Genomic DNA, 19,616 nt, shown 5'->3' with positions numbered 1-19,616 from the left:
GAAGCAGATTAAGGAGAGAGCGAGATTCAAAGCGAGATAGTAGGAGAGAGCGAAATGTTGAACGAGATTTTAAGAGAGAGCGAGATTCAAAGCGAGATTTTAGGAGAGAGCGAGATTCAAAGCGAGAATGTTGGAGAGAGCGAGATTTAGTTTATATTGACTAATCTGACTAACATTGAACTTGGTAAAATGAAATGGTTGAATAATTGAAAAATGAGATTATTCAGGAATACACATTGAATGCTAAGATTACGCATTGAGTTTCTGGTAGTAGATCCATAATAAAAAAAAGTGTTTGTGATTGTTCCAGAAGAAATGAAAGCTAGTAATCATTAATAGAAAAATAACAATAATAACAGAGAGAGCGAGATATTGAGAGAGAGCGAGAGTGAGAGAGAGATCTTAGGAAAGAGCAAGAGCGAGATCTTAGGATAGAGTGATACTGAGAGAGCGAGAGTGAGAGAGCAAAGGAGAGAGCGAGATTGAAAGAGTGAGATCTTAGGAGAGAGCGATAGTCTTCACTTTATTTGAACTTTCCATAGAAATATATATAAAAAAAGAGAAAAAAAGAGTTAATAATCATACTATAATTGAATATATTAGATTATTATACTATAATTGAATAATCATTAGACAACAAATTGAATATATTAGATTATTATACTATAATTGAATAATCGTTAGACAATAAATTGAATAAATTGAATATATTAGATTATTATACTATAAATTGAATATATTAGATTATTATAATGTAAAACTTTATTGATTACAAAAAAAATTGAATATACAGTAGATTATTATAAAAAAAAAAAAATTGAATATACAATAAATTATAATAAAAAAATTGAATATACAATAAAATGAATATATAATAAAAAAATTATTTATTATTCAATCCCTAACTATTTGGAGCCCGTCTTAGTAACGAAGGACACTTCCTTCGATTATGTCCTAACTGGTTACAAAATCCACATCGTTGTCGAATGGCTGGTTCTGTCCAATCCATCTCGTTGTGAACACATGAACTTTTCGGTCTACCAGGTCTTCTCAACAACAATGGATCAGGATGTAAGACGGGCATATTAGGGTGCATGATCCAGTAATCTTCATGCGGTACAGGTTGAAATTGAGGAGAGTAACATTCAGCACACGTTGACAATTTGTAGTAGTCCTCAATAAAATCTTCGTAGTTCATGTTAAAATGTGAGCAAACGGCCATAAAATGCGAGCATGGAATGCCGAATGCTTGCCACTTGTTACATGAACAGTACCGCTCGGTATGATGGCTTGTTCGAGATCACTAAGTATGAAACACCTGAGAGAAATTGTAACACACGAAGAGGTGTGTTTAATTTCAGATCGACATGCTGGTATAATTATAGCAGTGAACAACCCAACAAATGGTTGGACGGGACCGAAATGTCACCATTGTTTCTGCTTACGACATATCGTCAGCAACTTCAATAGAAAGTATAAATTTAATTCATTGAAAAATTATGTTTATCGTGTCGGATGTCAATTTCAAATTCGAAAGTTCAACAAAGCAATTGAAGATACCAAAGGAATAAATCGGACCTGTCTGAGTTTTTTTGACAACATTAGTTTAGAGTAATGGACTCGAGCACATGATGAAGGATTCAGATATGGGTAGATGACGACAAATCTATCAGAGTGCATAAATGGAGTCCTCAAAAGAGCTCAAATATTGCCTATAAATGTTATTGCTCAGATAACATTCTTCAAATGCGTGAACTATTTCGAGAAAAGAAGAGAAGAAATAAGGGATGCATTGGAGTATGAGTTTTCCGAGAAAAGAAGATAACATTCTTCAAATACGTGAGTTTTTTACATTATTCTTTACCCTCACACTTTTCTCTACTATTCAATTATAGTCAATTTTAATTTTTTTTTCCAAATCATGGCTTTAAACCCAGGACCTGTTGATCCCGATGTTTTGTACGACCAGTCCATTCATCGATCATATGTTGTATGGCGAGATCGTACTACTGGAGAAATATCTTGCAGACGTTGAGAAATATCAGTTAGTTGGACGAGCCTACGGTTCTCGGTATGTTGTGTTAACTCAATTTAATTTTTATATCACTGATCTAGTTAATTTAAATTCTAAATTATCAATTTAAAAATTTAGGTGGAGAGACAAATTTTGTGTGACTAGGACAGCCACATATGTAGTCAACCAGTATAGATACATGTTTGATCTGCTTCAACCTGAACAGGTACATTACACTAAACCTAATTTATTATTTTATTCACATTTTTATTGTATTTGTCTTTAATATTCTCAAACATAATATTTTGTGTTTCAGGTTATTCGAAGCCATACAAAATTATTATGCATATTTTGCCTAATTTTTGTACGAATGGTCAAAACATATGGTGGACGATGAGTCCTCTCATATGTTTTCACATTGGTGAGTGGCATCTTCCTGACAAGGTGATGAGACAATTCGGTTTTCAGCAGGATGTCCCATCCCTTATAATACTGAACTCGTACTGCATGATATTGACTAAGGACTGAAGATTGGTCCGAAAATGTTGCACATTTGGTACTGCGATGGCACTATCGTGCAAGGTTTATTGCAGTGGGAGTTTCTCTTGAATAGTTTGACACAGATGTCACTCCAGAATATATTCATTGGTATAATAATATCACAAGGCGCTACGTCACTCTTCCGGGAGCAGTTGTGGGTCATCTGGTAAATGAATGAATATTATCTAATTTTTTTAATTTAAATTTATTTTAAATATTGTCTAATTGTTTTATAATTCACAAAGATCGAACAACAGTAGACTCCGTGAGGTTGCGAATGATCCGAACCAGGTTCTTGCTATATATAGTGACAACCAAAGCTATATGGAGGAAATTCATTATATGTACGATATACCTATTGTTCCTCCACCAGCTCCTAGACGTAGAGGACCTGTTCGGGAAGAGGATGAGTTTGATGAGGTTGCACATAATATGGAAGAGTTGTCCCCTATGACGCAGACGTAGAGTCAAACTGATTATGTTAGTCCGATGATGGTGATGCCAGCATTTGGTTCATGACATTATGACTCAGAGGCTGGTCCTTCGTCTTCATACATGCATGGACATGGTCGGGGTATTGGAGAGCATAATGAATATTTATATTATGAAGCACCTGCAGTGGTGCCAGAGCAACATCAAGAAGAACCCGAGCAACCTCAAGTTCAAAGTCGACGACGAAACCAGCTCGAAATCGACGACGTCTGCCTTGTGGGACACATTGATTTTTGTAATTATTTTTATATAAATGAGATATTTAATTTACATTTTTTTTATTTTTATGAGTTATTATTTTTTTAATTTATTCTTTTTAGAGTTTAAATAAAATAATAAAATATTTTTAGAAATTGTTTTTATAAAATGGAAAATTAAAAAATTAAAAAAGAAGAAGAAGAAGAAAGGATTAGAAAGAAGAAGGTGGAATGTGTAATAATTAAAAAGGAAAAAAAGAGGGGAAATTTGTACGGTATTCTCGCTCTCTATCAAATTCTCGCTATTTCGCTCTCGCTCAAAATCTCGCTCTCTCAAAATCTCTCTCTCAAATTTGATTGGGAATTTCAGTGGCAAAAAGAAGGAGATTCATTAGCTCGTTATTTAGTAAGACTTGCTGAGATGACAGAATCCCTAAAAATTATTCAACAAGCTTTGAAAGGAATTCCAGGGGGATCTTATGAAAATTTAGAAATATGATCTTTTGATAGAGGAAGGTCTCCGAAATGATAATTAAACAAACTCAATAATAATATTAGGAAAGGCAAGGTCAAGGGTTCAAAGTTCGACGTACAAATGAAAGGAAGGTTGAGGGTTCAAAATTTGACCTATCTAGGTCGCCGCATTCAGTTCTAGCTATTTTCGAGCCTTCTGATCGACCTGAACAACATATACGGATCCTCTCAACCCCTTTTTTCATTACTAATGGAATATCTTTCACTATTTGACTAAAAATGGAACGAAATGATCTTGTTTTGTTTCTCAGTTTCAAAGAGATGTCTTGAGCAATCAGAGAAGCACTTTGATAAACAGATTTGATCTTGACTGACTCAATTAAGGTATTAGTCTTTGTTCTATTAGACAACAAAGATCGTATTTTTTTCACTTCGTTCAAATAAGAGTTATACCCATACGGAATTCTTCTATTTCTCCGTATGATCTCTATCATCATCTATATTCCCTTTATCAATTCTCCTATCCCACCTAGGTCTATGAATTTCTCTATCAATTCTATTACCTTATCCTTACCCATGAGGTTCCAACATTTGATCCTTAATTGACCTAGGAGTTGTTCTCGGGTATCCTAAAAAAAAAGGTTTTTATACATCCCAACCCCATCCCTTGGAAAGAAAAAGGTAGCACCGAAGAAAGGAAAGAGCGAGATGGTTGTTTTTGTTGTTCCCGCGAAACGAAGATCATTCGCTTGGCGAATGAAGTGGGTCAGCCTCTTTTTGGCTTCGGCTATTTCTCACTGGTCGAGCTTTCTACAAAAAAAGCGATGCGAGAACGTATTCTCTTATCTAAGCTTCTTCCCTGTGTATTCGCTCCCCCCATCATAGATGGTTCAGCCACACCCAATGCCACGAAATGATTGAGAACTACGACGGGGTCAAAATGCATTTTGTTCTTTATATTCAATAAGTATTGCATGACCGAATAATTCAAGGAGGGGCGCACTGCGGGGAGGGTTCTTTTAAGTAGATGACTCGTTGGGCCGTTGTAGCGGGACTTCTTTGGGAAAAAGAACTTGAATAACTTCGTTTTTCTGAAGGAGTCATCATTTTCTATCAGGAACGCTATGTCATTTACAACTCCAGCATATTTCGAATGCTTGAAGGCCCCGCCACTGACGCGAAGTAATTTAGAAAGATTCTTCTTTATCGATGGTGATCGGTCATGGTATCCATAGCATTGCTTCTTTTTCGGCCAAATCCGAATTTCGTTTTGCTTTTCCCGGTCATCGATCCTGATCGACTCGACTCTTTTCTTTGCCTCTCGGCCTCTCACTTCGTTTCGTTCTTCTTCTGTATCGTCGCTTGAATGAAGACATCCGATTGGCCCGACTTTCCCAAATGCCCACCACCGACCATTCTCCTTTCCGGGTTTGGATTTTACGCGTCGTTTCAGTCGTCGTGGTCAACGAGGAAGAAAGAAATGAATGAATGTTCTTTTGGGAAAATGTAAAATAATACACCTATCGCAACAAAAGCCAAAGGTGAGTCTCGTAGGTGGACGTATCGAACCGAAATAAGATCTCAGATTGACATCTTGATACAGTGATTCACCATAATAATATATAGAGTCAATGGCAACTCCGCCGTGGGAAGAGCCGCTTTTTTCTTGATGGGGGGGCTTCTATTCACCAACACAGACTAAAAGTGCTCTCCAAACCGTGCTAGATAGTCACCCATCACACGGCTCTCAAACCCAACCCGTGGTGGATCCCAGGAGACAAAGTCAAAGCACTTAATCCTTTGCCCCATACTTTGAGATGCTCCTCCCCACCGATCAAGCAGCGACGCTACTGGTGATAGGCTAAGTTTGAAGCCGCTATCATTCGGTTCGAATAAGTCAAGTCCCTTTGGTCGGTTTGGTCAGGTGGTCTTCCCGCTCCGTGGGCTTCCCTAACGTTCAAAGTTGTTCTGGTTTGAGAAAGGAGCATCGGTCGAACGCTCTGAATGAATAAGAAATAGACAGCTCTGGGAATCAATGATTCTTATTCCACCGAGTTGAAGCTAGCAACATGTCGAATACACATCGGAGGTTGGTAAGAACTGAGGGACAATGCCCCCTAACCTAAGTGGGCCTACCAGCAAAGCAACAGGTACTTGATCGGGCGGGGGAGCGGTTTGGTTTCGTGCAACGCCTTCGCAGCAGGAATAGGGCTGTTGTCATTTGAAAGGAAAATCCTCTTGTATAGGGTTCCAAACCAGCGCACCCCTAAACAAAAAGCTTTGAATCCCCAAATTGATAGGATATTTTCAGAAAGAAACCCCTTCATTATTATTAGTAGTAAGAGTAAGGTTTTCAAAAGGCGTAGACAAGCTACCTTTATGAAAAACCTTTTTGTTTAGGGGTAAGGGGGCACTAACGAGCAAGAAAAGGCCCCTTCCTATATCGTATCGAGAGATAGGCTCAGGCGCCTTTACTAATATTCTAAAAGAGGGCGGGTGGCCCCTCTCCCTCTCGGTCGAGTTGCTTCGCCCCTCTTTCCTTTTTTGTTATTGAAAACGGGGCAACTTTCTCGCTTGTTGCTTTAAGGGTTCGACAGTGAATTTCTTCTTCCATTCTATCATTTGTTTGACAGCTTAAACTAGGCTCCATTTTTTATAGGTTTTCGATCTTAATCAAGATAGGTCAGGGGCGCGTCGGAACAGTCGGTGGCTGCTTAGTCTCATCCAAGAGTCTAATCTCTTTGTACTGTTTTTTTTTCTTTGAAAAAAAAAAAAAGAAAGAAGGGGGTTGATTTAGGCTCCTTCCCTTCCACTACATAGTTGTGCTAGTAGGTACTACGAGCCCTCTATCCCATGCATCTAACCCGCTCGCGTGGTTCACCGATTCCATCAAAAACTCTCATTTGTTGAAGGGGAGCATAGTGCGCTTTAGGCACCGAGCGAGAAACATCTCTTCTTTCGTTTCGGTTTATTTTATTCACTGATCTAAAACTTAGCACTAGTTTTCTTATTGATTCCAGGGGCGGCAGCATTCCTGAATGAAGTCGAGACGAACCGAATTAGCACTTCTCAGATCAGGCTAGGCCTCTCCAGCGGAGCTGGACACCGGAGCCCTGGATGCGCTAGCGATCAGCACATAGGGTGGTGATTGCCCGGGTTTCTCGGCCTAGTATCCTGCACCTCGCGTTCATGATATCTACATTCAACTATGCCCCGGAGACACGGTCGAAGCACGCCCAGTGTGCTTCTTTCACGACATGCTCTGGTCCCAGGTGTCTTCTAGTGGTCTTCTAGCGTTAGAAGAAGTCATGTCCGTCCTGGACATCCGCAATGTCCTTCCACGCTTTTTTAATTTTCAATATAGGAAAAACTGAAGGAAAAGACTGACCCATTCAATGACTTTCGCGGTCGCCCTCACTGAACTGACTTGAATCTGAACTACGATTCAGATCAAGTTTTACCGAAATCGGATTTCCTTTTCGTGCCATATGCGCTTAGACTTGACTTTATCTCCCTTTTTTCCCCGTCCAATATTTGTTCTCGAAAGTCTTCATTTCCGTGTCGAAGCAAACTCTCCAAATTTATGACCAACCCTTCCTTCAATGATCTTACAACGAACAGAAGTTTTTCCATTGTAAATTCGTACGGAGCTATCAACGAATTCCGGCAAAATTGAAGATCTACGTGACCAAATTTTCCTGTTCAAAAGGGGATCTCTCTTCTTCTTCATTCTCAACAGGAATGCATCAACAAAACTGCCCTTCCATATAGATCGTCGTGGCATGAACTCAGAATTTCTTCGATTCTGCCCCTCTTCCTTCCCCCAACCCAACTAAGGGGAAGCACCTACTCTTATAAAAGCTAGAATGTTGAAGAGGATTGTTTACGCGCACAGCAGAGAAAGACTTATGCTAAAATACATAGGCAAAAGACAGATAGGCATAGTGCGATGTTCAGAACACAAGAAAAAAAGAGATATCTAAAGCAGTTCCTCTTTCTGCTGCGCTTTATCGCCTCTCCGGGCTGTACTTCAAGCTTTTCCTTCAAGCAGTCTCTCAGGGTCAGGGATAGTCTTAGTACCTTTTTTGAAAAGCCTCGTTCTCTCTATTTGAGCTAGTTGCCTTTTTACAGTGGAGGTTAGAATAGCTGCCATAAAGAGCTCAAGAGACTCGGATTAGTTCAAACACTCGGGACCAAAGGGCGTAGTAGCTATTTCACTGGGAGTGAATCTAGCTAGGGCTATTTTCCACTAATAAGAATCTCCTGGCCCCTATGACGCCTAGTAAGGATCGGAGATTGTGTAAATGGTAATAAGGAAGTGGCTCCCGTCCTCTCATATCATATAAAAGAGAACACTGTTCTACTCATTCTCTCTTTTCCCGAGTCATTACATTCAAATCGTTATTTTCAATCAAGTTGGTCGTCGTCACACCACTCGTTGATGCAGATCTGGGAGGCTGGGTCGTCCCATATTGAATACGAATAAGCTTTTCTTTCATTCCTCTTGTTCAAATGCTTTCCCTTGGCTTCGGTGCCAGCTAGGACTGGTAGCATGGTCTTCTCTTAGGCTTTCTCTTGGTGAAGGAATGGGAGCTGCACGTTAGCACTTGACTTTCTGACTTTTCCGGCATAAGAGGTCTTGTCTCTTTACTGTTTTAGCGGAATAAGCAGTCTTGGTGCTTTGGGCGTGGCACTAGTCTAACTGTGCTTTCCTAGCCTTTGGCTATTCTTGATCTGATCTTGCCAGGAAGAAGGGCATCCAATAGCCTACAGACAGAGTGATGGTGATGCTTCTGTCATATATTATGATAGTCTATTTTTTCATTTTTAAGGAATCCGTATGAATAGACTATTTGGCTTAGTGTTCGTATCAAACTCTAAAAAGAGGTTGTTTTCTTGCAATTGAATCAAAAGGAACTATTCTTACCTCAAAGGGAGTGCAACCAACCTATCCATCAGAACATAATATAGGAAAGTCTTCCCTCTCGGTCGAGCTGCTTTGCTCCTTCTCCTATACCTGGCTGCTTCTCGCTCACCAAAGCTACGAATTGTTAAGAAGACTAGCTTAGCTTTCCCTTTGTCTTCTCCTTAAGTAAGATCCCCCATAAAGAAAAGAGTCTGAGTGTTGCCTAGTGATATCAAGGATTGTAGCAAAAACCGTGCTTGTTGCAGGGAATCGGTCGGGAGTTGCTGATCCTGTGGCTAAGAAAGGGATGTGCTTGCATCATCATCAACAGGAACGTAAGAAGACTCAGAGTTGTTATTCCGTGAAGTCTTCCATATCGATTGGTGGGTTGGCAATGAATGGTATCTAAATGTGAACGAGTTTGCTAAACTCAAATAGGAAATTTCGATGCACTAAGAACAGTTTTTTTGGAAAAAGAGTTGATGAACCTTCCGCCTCTCAAGGTCTACACTATGGTTCCTTGATGAGGGCTAGCACAACGAAAGACGACCATGAGATAAAGAGTCTACGATCTACTATCCCTTGTGCACGGTAGATAGCTATGAATTTGTTCAAAATTCGACCTATCTAGGTTGAATTTTCAACCCTCGACTTATTTTTTAAAAAAACAATATTTTTACAAATAGTTTGAAAAGAACAATATTTTCCTAAATAGTTTCTAAAAGGACAATATCCTTTTAATTTTCCCCTTTTCCAGAATGAAAACATTTTCACCCACTTATAAACTCCAAAAAAAAAAAAAAACATTTTCACCCACCTATAAACTCCAAAAAAAAAAAAAACATTTTCACCCACTTATAAACTCCAAAAACTAGATCTAAATTTTACCATATTTGAACTAACCACTTTTATCTCTAATTTTATTTTAGAATATAATATTTAAATTAATATAAGTAAATATGTTATATAAATTTAAATTATATAATATCAACGTATAAATTATATATTCGGGTATTCTTTTGTTAAATTTAAACCATTACTAAGGTAGGAACTTCGTTGAAGCAAATATAAATCTAAATATTCTTAAATATCTGCAAAAATATTACTATAGAACAACTGACAATCTAAAGATGCTTGACCTTGAAGGTCATAACAATTTCCAAGCTTTGATCGGATTGTGAAAAGAAAAAAGTTAGAATATATAACTTCAAAATATCTTAGGATGAAGCAAAGTTTAGTCCATGAATTTTATGTGCTTGAATTAATATACATAAATTCATGAATCTAGAATTTTTTTAAAAAAAATAATGTTATTTTAATATGGACTCGGTACACGATTACTTACTGAGTAAGCAGTTAAATCGTGGAAGGGGTCTACAACTTCCTCGCATCACGTGAATCAGGCACTCAGACTGCCACATGTATAATATGCAAGGTTGATCAGGCAATCGTGGACCGGGTCCACATCTCCCTAACTCGTGTACCGAGTCATGAAAAACATCTAAAAAGTGCTTTTATTACCTTCAAATTTAGAACTACTATTACTAGTTTTGTTTAGTTTGATGTAGTCGATTGAGTAATTTCAAGAAACTAAGCATCAGGTGCAATTTGTGCAAAAATGATTAAAAAAAAAAACTAGGGCAAAACTACCAATTTGAGCAATTACGGATTGACTATGGAATTAGGAAGAAACTAAGGATCAAGGGGCAAGAAAAGATGCAATTTTGGAAGACAATTCGGGGGAGCCAATGTTGGACGAGTGTTGCAACGCTGTAGACCCGAGAGCAATTGGAAACAGGGTAGCGTTGCAACGCTATGAACTCTATGTGCGGCTGGCATGACGCCAGCATTGCGATGCTGATTTGCAGCGTTACAACGTTATGAGGGCAGTATAAAAATGTTGTTATGCCGCTAGGTCTAAGAGAGACAATTTTAGAGAGTTTTACACAAAAATTCAAGTCCGTTCAGAGGTAAATTAGAGGGATTTCAAACCGTCTCGACTGAAGACTCAATATTTTGATTGAACGTTGATCCAAGGGCCTTTTTTGGGCTGGTTGTGATGGGAAGAATTGATCGAGAACGTGCATTTTGTTGAAGACCAATTCCGAATTCGTGGAAAAAGTCAAGGAGATCGTGATTGGGATTCGGTCCTATTGAGGGGAACTCGTTTTTTATGTTATATTATTGTTTCGCCACGATGACTGATTATTTGTTGGTTATTGTTGGTGAAATCATGCGTGGCTAGACTCTGTTTCTAAGGTATTTGTGGATTTTAAGGATGTTACTTTGAGTATTTGAAATTACAATTGATTGATTTTGCATAGATTTCTAAATTGTTTGTGCTTAATGTTTTTAATTAACTTATCATTAATTGAATGAACATAAGTTAATTAGATGCCTCGAGAGAGAATTTAATTCGCTGGACCCAATAATTTATATTGGTATTCGAAATTGCATGAGAATTAATTTAGAATAATAAGGGGTGCGATTGAAGGGTCTTAATGTTGTAGCTAATCAAGCGATAGAAGATATTCGGGTTGATGGTTAGTTATTAGGATGGTTTAAGCTTAAAAGAGGATTTTTTTTTTTTTTTTAATTTTAGAACATCTAGCCTCAATCTATTGATTTCAATCAATTGCATGTCATGACTCATTATACTTTGCACATGAAACAATATCCTGGAATAGTTTCGCTCTTAATTGTATTTGTATGTGATTGAATTTTTGTTCCTTGTAATCATTGATAAAAATCATCTTTTGGTTGTCTGGATAAAATTGACGAAGAACTGTGATAGCTGAGCTTAGGAATAATTTCTCACGCCGGTCCCTAAGGTGATGGAATGAACACATACGCAACGGAAGAAAAACGGATCTAAAGTACTCTAATTAGATTAATTATAAAGATAAGCATGCATGCAATCAAACAAATAAAAGGGGAAAAGAATACAACCTTTGTAGTCTTTGAATCTTCTCTAAATCAGTTCCATTAGTCTTTGAATCTTCTCCAAATCAGTTCCAATCTCCTCACAAATGGTTTGTAAACCACCATAAGATAACACTTAGCCATGCAAAAGTTGCATTTCCCACTCACAAATGTTGGACCTTTCCTTTAATTTGGTCAAAGTTTGACTCTCAAAGTCAAAAGTCAACTATTTTGACTTTTTGACTTTCAAAAATAAAAAAATCAACAATTTGACTTCCATTGCATTTTTTACCTAGTCAACAAATTGGCTTGTAATGCAATTTTGACCAAATCCATTTAATTTCAAAATTAATTTAATATCAATTTTTAAATTAAATTAAAATTAAATAATTAATTAAATAATTTAATTAATTTATTTAATATCAAATCCAACACTTATCCCAATTTGTATGAATCTCTATTCATAATCTTGATATTAAATCTTATTTAAATATCTCTTATTTTCTCTCTCTTTATGTTTAATTCACAATTAAACATTAGGTTAAATATATCGTATATATTTAACGCTTTGATCCAAAAATCGAATTTGAACACTTCAATTCGTTCGTCACTCTTAACCTAATTAACCACAATAGTTGAGCCAACGATCAGCGCGGTTGAGCCAACCCTCACCCATACAAATCTAAGGATAATCTCGAATAAATAGGAGTTCATAGTTAGCTTAGGATTAAGGGCAAGTTACCTAGGTCATCACTTTAAAATAATCAGTCTTAAATAGTAAACAACGTTATAAAGTAAGAGTGACTTAATTATTGGTCCGAAATTATGCAAACTCATTGCATAGGATACCTCCACTCCTCATGTCAATACATGAACGAATTAGGATCACTTCGTTTGTAGCACTTTACAACAAATTATAACAACTACAGAGTGGGCCGCATCCAATCGTGTTACCAGAATAAGGTACCCAGCCTTATTCATATACTATAGATCGTTTTGACTATTTACTGAACTTGATCCACTATTATCTCTCCACATAAAGTTCATGTATTCATATTATAGCCATGGATCTTTAGTTTATTAGATTTAGACTTTACAAGTGCAATTCACATATTCAATAACAATTTTATTGAATAAACGTCAATAACATCTTTATTGATAATAGAATATGTTTAACATTACAAACTGCGAGTTTTAGAACATACAACCCAACATGAGGATGATACCCTATTTTGGGATTTATTACCTGTTACGTACGCTTACGTCCACGCATTAGTGCATTAGTTAGTGGTATCAAATCCCTACCCCACGACTTCTCCCTCACTTTCTTCCTCATCTCGAATCTTCTGCCTTTCTTCCTCTCTCTCTCCCAGTCGACCGTCTGTCCATGTCCACCATCCGTCATACGCTCCATCTGTTGGGGTTGATGCCCTAAAGTCTCGTATCCTATAGTTTGTAAACAGTTTGTATGAACCCTTGTGTTGTATGATATTTGATATTTACTTCACGTCTTGTTTTTTGCTCAATTGCATGTTTTATTTGCTTTACCACAAACCAATAAACATAAAATCCCTAGTTATCTATATATAACTTAAGCATGTATGTGCTGACATACAAGTGGATCATGTCTTGAGTGATAACCAAAATGGTCTGTTGTATATAGATATATGAGGGAAACCTTATCCTGGTAATGCTACGGATGCGACCCACTTTATGGAATGGTCATAAGTGTTGTGACTTATCACAGATGGTCTGATCCTGATCATTCCTGTTGTGGACATGCGAGCGGGGGCGTCCTATATAAAGAGTTTGTATAAGACTTGACCACGAAGTGTTAACGTCTCGTTATATAACACCGTTCATGATAGAGACTTCACTTCATTAGGATGACCATAGGTAACATGACCTCAATCCTAAGTGAGTTGGGAACTCCTGCCATTGAAGGCAGTCCTTTGATTTGTATGGGTGCGAGTGGCCAGGTCGTCGATTCAAACCTGCCATTTTGGGGATTCGTCTGATTTGAGAGCTGGGAACTCAGCTACACAAGATGGAATTCACTCCTTCCCCGAGGCAGAGGTAAATAGATAGATAACTCCCTTAAGGGTTTATTCTAGGGCTTGAACGATGTAGCGCCACACACCTTCTCTTGGCTCGAGAGGTGTTCATACATAGTTGGACTATGTTGTATTGTTCATTAGAGGAATCAGTGGTATTTAAGGAGTGAGATGTAACTACAGGGGCAAAACAGTAAATTGGCTCAGCTGTACTTACGAGCATCTGTGAAAGGTCATCATACTCATGATTGGTTATATCTGATGGACATAAATATATCTGTGGTGAGAAGAGTTCAGCTGTTGGTCTTTAGTGAAATTCCTAACAGTTAACGGATGGTCAATCTCGTGGCTAAAGAGTTTAGTCAGCTATTCACGGACCGTTGGAGCTTCGAGCCACAGATCCATTAGGTCCCCTGGGTAGCTTGGATAAAGTCAAGAATCAACATTTGGGTTAATTTGAAATGTTCAAATTGACAAGAAGGAGTTCGATTATATATGATATAATTGAACTGGTTGATTATATATGATATAATTGACTAAATGTATGAGATACATTATTTTGGAGAAAAATTGATTTATATCAAGTAGAGGAGAAATTACTATAGTAAATATGTGATATCAAACTATAGGGTAAGAATATAATATGATTATATTTATTAATTATTAAATTGGTTAATTATATGATAATTGACCTAAAATTCCTCTCGGATGTGCATTAGTGAGAGTAGCCCCTTCGGTTATGGTAACCGAAGAATAAAATGAAAATTAGTTTCATTTTACAAGGGTTTGGAAAAATTTGGCATCGGTGTGGAAACATAAACTATATCGCATAAGTCGAGAGCCTATACGATAGTCGCTCAGCACCTAAACGATCACACACCTCGCACCTAAAGGATCGCATTAGTTCCTAGACGATCGCTTAGCTTTCCTAAATGATCGTATAGTGTGCCGTGTTTTTCTAAACGACCGTCCACCTTTTACTAAACGACCATTTAGTAAAACCTACACGATCATGTAGCTTCTTCTAAACGATAAGCACTTAGCTATACGATAACTTCCTTTTCTCTCCCACTTGCTTATCGTCTATACGATTAGTTCATTCTCCAACCTCTACCAAATTTACCAAAGACCACACTTTGGGTTTTCACTCCGAGAATACCAAGGGCTCCATTTTGGTGGTCGTCCCCACTACGTTCACTTCTTCGTGATTGATCGTGCTGCTGCAAACGATGCGTTTGCTGGGCGATAGAGTACGATGGAGGTTCTTTCGCTGCATCTGAGTTCTAAAGCTTGAAGAGGGTCTTCAACTGGCATGAAAACTCTCTCCCTTTGTATTTTAGTGTTCAAAGTATGTCGTTAATTACTGTTTGTTTGCATAACTGTATGTTAGAATGATGTTGTATTTCGATCACGGTGAAATCAGAAAGATTTGAACGCGCTCATGGATGCTCTTCGTCAAGAGATCCTTCACCATCGTGCACCATTCTCCCAGCCGCCACCGACTTAGGTAACCTTTTTTTTCAATATATGGGATTTTGCCTTGAAGATCCACAGATCTAATATTTTATTTAGATGTATACATGAAAAACTAGAGTTTTGAACTATTTTGGTTAGAAATTTGGGAGATCTAGTATGTGAAGTTTGTTTTGTCTATGATTTGAATTTTTTTTTCTGTAATTTAATATCGTAAGTTGGAGTAAAGATTTGGACTGATATGAGGAGTCTAAAAAGTGTAGGATTTGTCATTTATTTTTGTTTTGTCTATGATTTGAATTATGTTGGATTGAGCTATAATTAGTTTTTTTTAAAAAAAAAAAAGAAAAGAAAAGAAAAGAAAAGATTTGGATTGTTCTTATATTTGAGGACTTGAGCTCTAGGTTTATTAATAGACTTTTTTATGTACCTGAGTTTGCTATGTAACGGATTTTTTTATATAATTGAATTTGTTATGATATAATTGAAATTGTTATGTAATGCATTTACCAGAGTTGGGTTCAATGTATGACCAAACCTTGGTAAATGTATGAAGTATTATTTAGCAGACAAGATGACTCAATATTGTTAATATTTGATTGAAGACGTTTTTGGCACGACAACAACAACAAGGTGAAGCTAATCTAAAGGCACACGAAGACGACTATCATGTGGAAAATTGAGTGACTTGTAATTCAAACCTTTAGTTTCATGTGAACTTCTATCTTGAAATTAAAGAATTAATAAAATTACATTTTTTATGAGACACTAAATCTAGCCAATTGAGTATGATATAAAAGATCAAGAACAAAAACAAGGAAGAAAATTGTTAATTAAAAACTTTAAAAAAATCAAAATTGGAAAAAAAAATATAAAATACTAAAATCATGGACGAAGCCCATGAGTTTGGTTCTTTGACCAAGTCCACATGGCTAACATGGCACCCATCTACTGTCCACGGCGTGTGACGGGATAAAACCATGATGTACTGAATTTATTCAAAAAAAAAAAAATGCTCTATTTTTTTCAATACTTTTCCCTTCAACCATAATTTTCAAGTGATTTGTGAATCTATTATCCATGTATCCCATTTTTATCATTATATTTGAAAATCACATTAGTCTTAAACTTAATGTAACAATCTATTGAATATTTTCCAATAAAACAAGCTCTATGATCTGTTTTAACTAGAATGTATGTTTTCTCATCTGTATCTTTTAAGCCTATGAATCAGAATGAGCAGGGAAGTCAATCAAAATCAAGTATTATCAATTTTCAACGTTGTTTAGGTATATGGCCGAATTCCAGGAACCTATATGAATGTTCTTTTAACTTAGGAATTCAATGTAATGCAGTTATTATGATATCCCTACTAACTAACGTGGTAGTATAATTTTTAATTTACACAACAACAACCAATAATCAATAATAAATTTTAAATTGTTTTAAAATCAAAACAAATAACACTAGTATGTATACATTAAGTAAGGAAAACACTTAGATATTGTTTGTCTGGATTATACTTATTACTATATATTCATGTAGCTATCCAATAAAAAATTATTCCGTGACTTAATTTTTTGTACGAAAGAACGAGGAACATGGGATTAGCTGCAGTTTGCTCATTATGTTCTCACATAACCTAGTGTAATGCTATGCAATTGCATATTAACTATTTCACGATGTCTTTCAACTTCTTCGAAAACTAATGAAAATCATTTCCTAATGCCATGACTAGACATTGAGTTGTGTGTCACAATGCTCAAGTACTTTTTTTTTCTTTTCTCTAAAGCTTTGTCAATTTCACACTCTGCGCATATTATCTAATCTCATTGCAAGTTTTTTCCTTTAAATATTTGCTAGTTTGAAATTATTTTATAAAAATATAGAAGTTTTCAAACTAATATTTAAAGTTCATGTTGAAGATGCAACTTTTTAACTTTTTCACATATAAAAAAAAAAAATAAAAGATCTCATCTATTAATTCTTTTTTTCAAATAAACAAAATAATAAATTATCTCACGTTAAAGATGGGATCTATTTAATTCTTTTTTTTTTTTTTTTTTTTTTTAAATAAAAGATCGTTGAAGATTAGTTAAATCACATCTTTCAAGCGTGCAACCTTTCGATTTTTTGTTTTTTTGAAGAAAAACTTTTTGTTTGTTTTTTTGTATTTTAACAAACGGCAACTTTTTTACTTAAGAATAAACGCATCTAGTTTGAAAACTTGTATATCCACACGCATAAGGTGGAGATTGCCACGCATCTAGTTTCATTATAAGGATTTTCACTATTCAATTTTTTCATTTAAATACAAATTTAATTGCTAATTGAAGAGTTGGAAAAAAAAATCTTGGGAAATTGTAGAGGGTTGACCTTCTTTGTTCATTTTTTTTTTTTAATTATTTGGGCTGTTATGGAATGAATTTGGATTATAATGTAATCCAACTCATATTTGGATTGAACGTTTTAGACTCGATTTGTAATATTAAATCTATTCCATTTCGACAGTTTTAACACATCCATCTTTCTCATCGTTTTTACGTTTCACAATCTCATTTACATTCCGTCTTCAATTTCTCACGCATATCGATACTTTTTTATTCGTAATAATTCTAATTCCATTACAGTCTTCAAACAATACCTTTATATTATTTAATTTGTTCATTTATTATTCTCTCTCCTTCCACTACTCCTCCCTAAGTACGAAAATAGCTTTCATCCCACCTCTAAAAAAAAAATTAACTTTTCTCTACAATGGATTCTCTCATTAAAATTTCTCTCTTGCTCATCCATTCACATTCTTCTCTCTCTTAACTTTCTATCTTCCAACTACTCACATTTCTCTCTCTCATTCTCTCTTCTCTATCTCTCCCAACCTTCCAAGTTCCTCCCTTTTAAAATCTTTTGGGATAAATATCTCATTTTTTTCTTGCATTCATGCTCATAAGGCATAACCAAAACTAAGATGTGAAAAGAAATCAAATCATTTTCTTCTAGTCTCTCCTAATTCTTCACTTTTGTTGTATTTATTTTTTTTTTTTTACATAAATATGCTTTATTCCTTCATGGATCGATGTTTAAATCATGTAACCATCGGAGTCTTTTTTTTTTTTTTTTTTTTTTTTTAGAATGTAACCATGTGGATCCTGGACATTGTAAAAGAATGCATTCTTTACCCATGTTTTTTTCTCTACTTAATTAATTTTTTTTATTAGAGTTGTTTTTATTTGTGAAGAATTTTCTGGCATTTTATTGAATCAATATCGGTTATATCTCTACAATTGGAAACCACATTTAAATATACACAAAAAGAGTAACAAACTATGAAGTACAAACACAAATACGGCTACACGATACGGATACGATCGGATACGGCGATTCGTCAATTTCTAAAAATCTAAGATACGGATACGTTTAAGAATGCGTCATTTTTTAATATATATATATTTCTAAAAAAATGATGATATTGTTACGTTGAAGATACATTTTTTTTCTTTAAAAAAATCTAGAATATAGATAAATTTAGCATACAAGTTAATAACAATAACACAAAATAGAAGACAAACACTGAAATACAATACAAAAAAAAGCAACATCCAAGATGTTGAAGTACAATAGTTAATAAAATGCAATAGAAAAGTGACTCATATTGCAAAGAAGAAGAAGAAGAAGATTAGAGGGAGAAATATGAAGATAAATGAAGAACTTATAGTTGAAGATATCCAAATGGTTTATATTTTGGTGGACTTTGTGGGGACTCAAATGTGAAGATGAAGATTGGATGATCCTATTTTAGGGTTTGGTCCGTTATTTTTTTTTTCTTTTAGTTTTGGACTCGAGTAGCGATCTTTTTTAATAGGTTGCTTAATTTTAGATTTGGAAAGATTAGATAAGTTACTTGTCTTTTTTCTTAAGAAAAAATATATATAGAAATTGATACGTCAAATCGTGTGTCAGATACGTATCTGGAAAGTATCTGGAAGTATAGATACGTCAAATCGTGTGTCAGATACGTATCTGGGAAGTATCTGGAAGTATCGGTATCTGATACGTGTCTGATACTGATTCTTTGCCTCACCTGAAATATTTGTGCTTTATAGTAACAAACAAGGCAAATCTCCTAACAAATAGCCTAAACTGTTGCTACATATATGATAACACTCTCCCTTAAACTCAAGGCCCTAAACTCTCGTTGGGTCCTGTAGTTTGTAAACACCTATATTGAACAAACGCTTGTGATGTAATAATATATGATATTTTCTTCACTGTTGTCTATGAAACATGAGATGTTTTATTTGCTTTACCAAAAACCAATAAACTAAGATCCTTGGTTGTCGTTGTAACTTAAGCATGTATGTGGAGACATACAGGTGGATCATGTCTTACGTGATAACCAAAATGATCCGCAGTATATGGATATAGGAGGGAAACCTTATCCTGGTGACACTACGGATGCGACCCACTTTGTAGATTGTTACAAGTGTTGTGACGTGCTACAGATGGTCTGATCCTGATCATTCATGTGGAGACATGCGAGCGGG

The sequence above is a fragment of the Benincasa hispida genome, chromosome 1 (genome assembly GCF_027475165.1).
Source record: "Benincasa hispida cultivar pf3 chromosome 1, pf3_genome.v1.1, whole genome shotgun sequence".
Classification (NCBI taxonomy): Eukaryota; Viridiplantae; Streptophyta; class Magnoliopsida; order Cucurbitales; family Cucurbitaceae; genus Benincasa; species Benincasa hispida.
Note: the sequence above shows the minus strand (reverse complement) of the source record.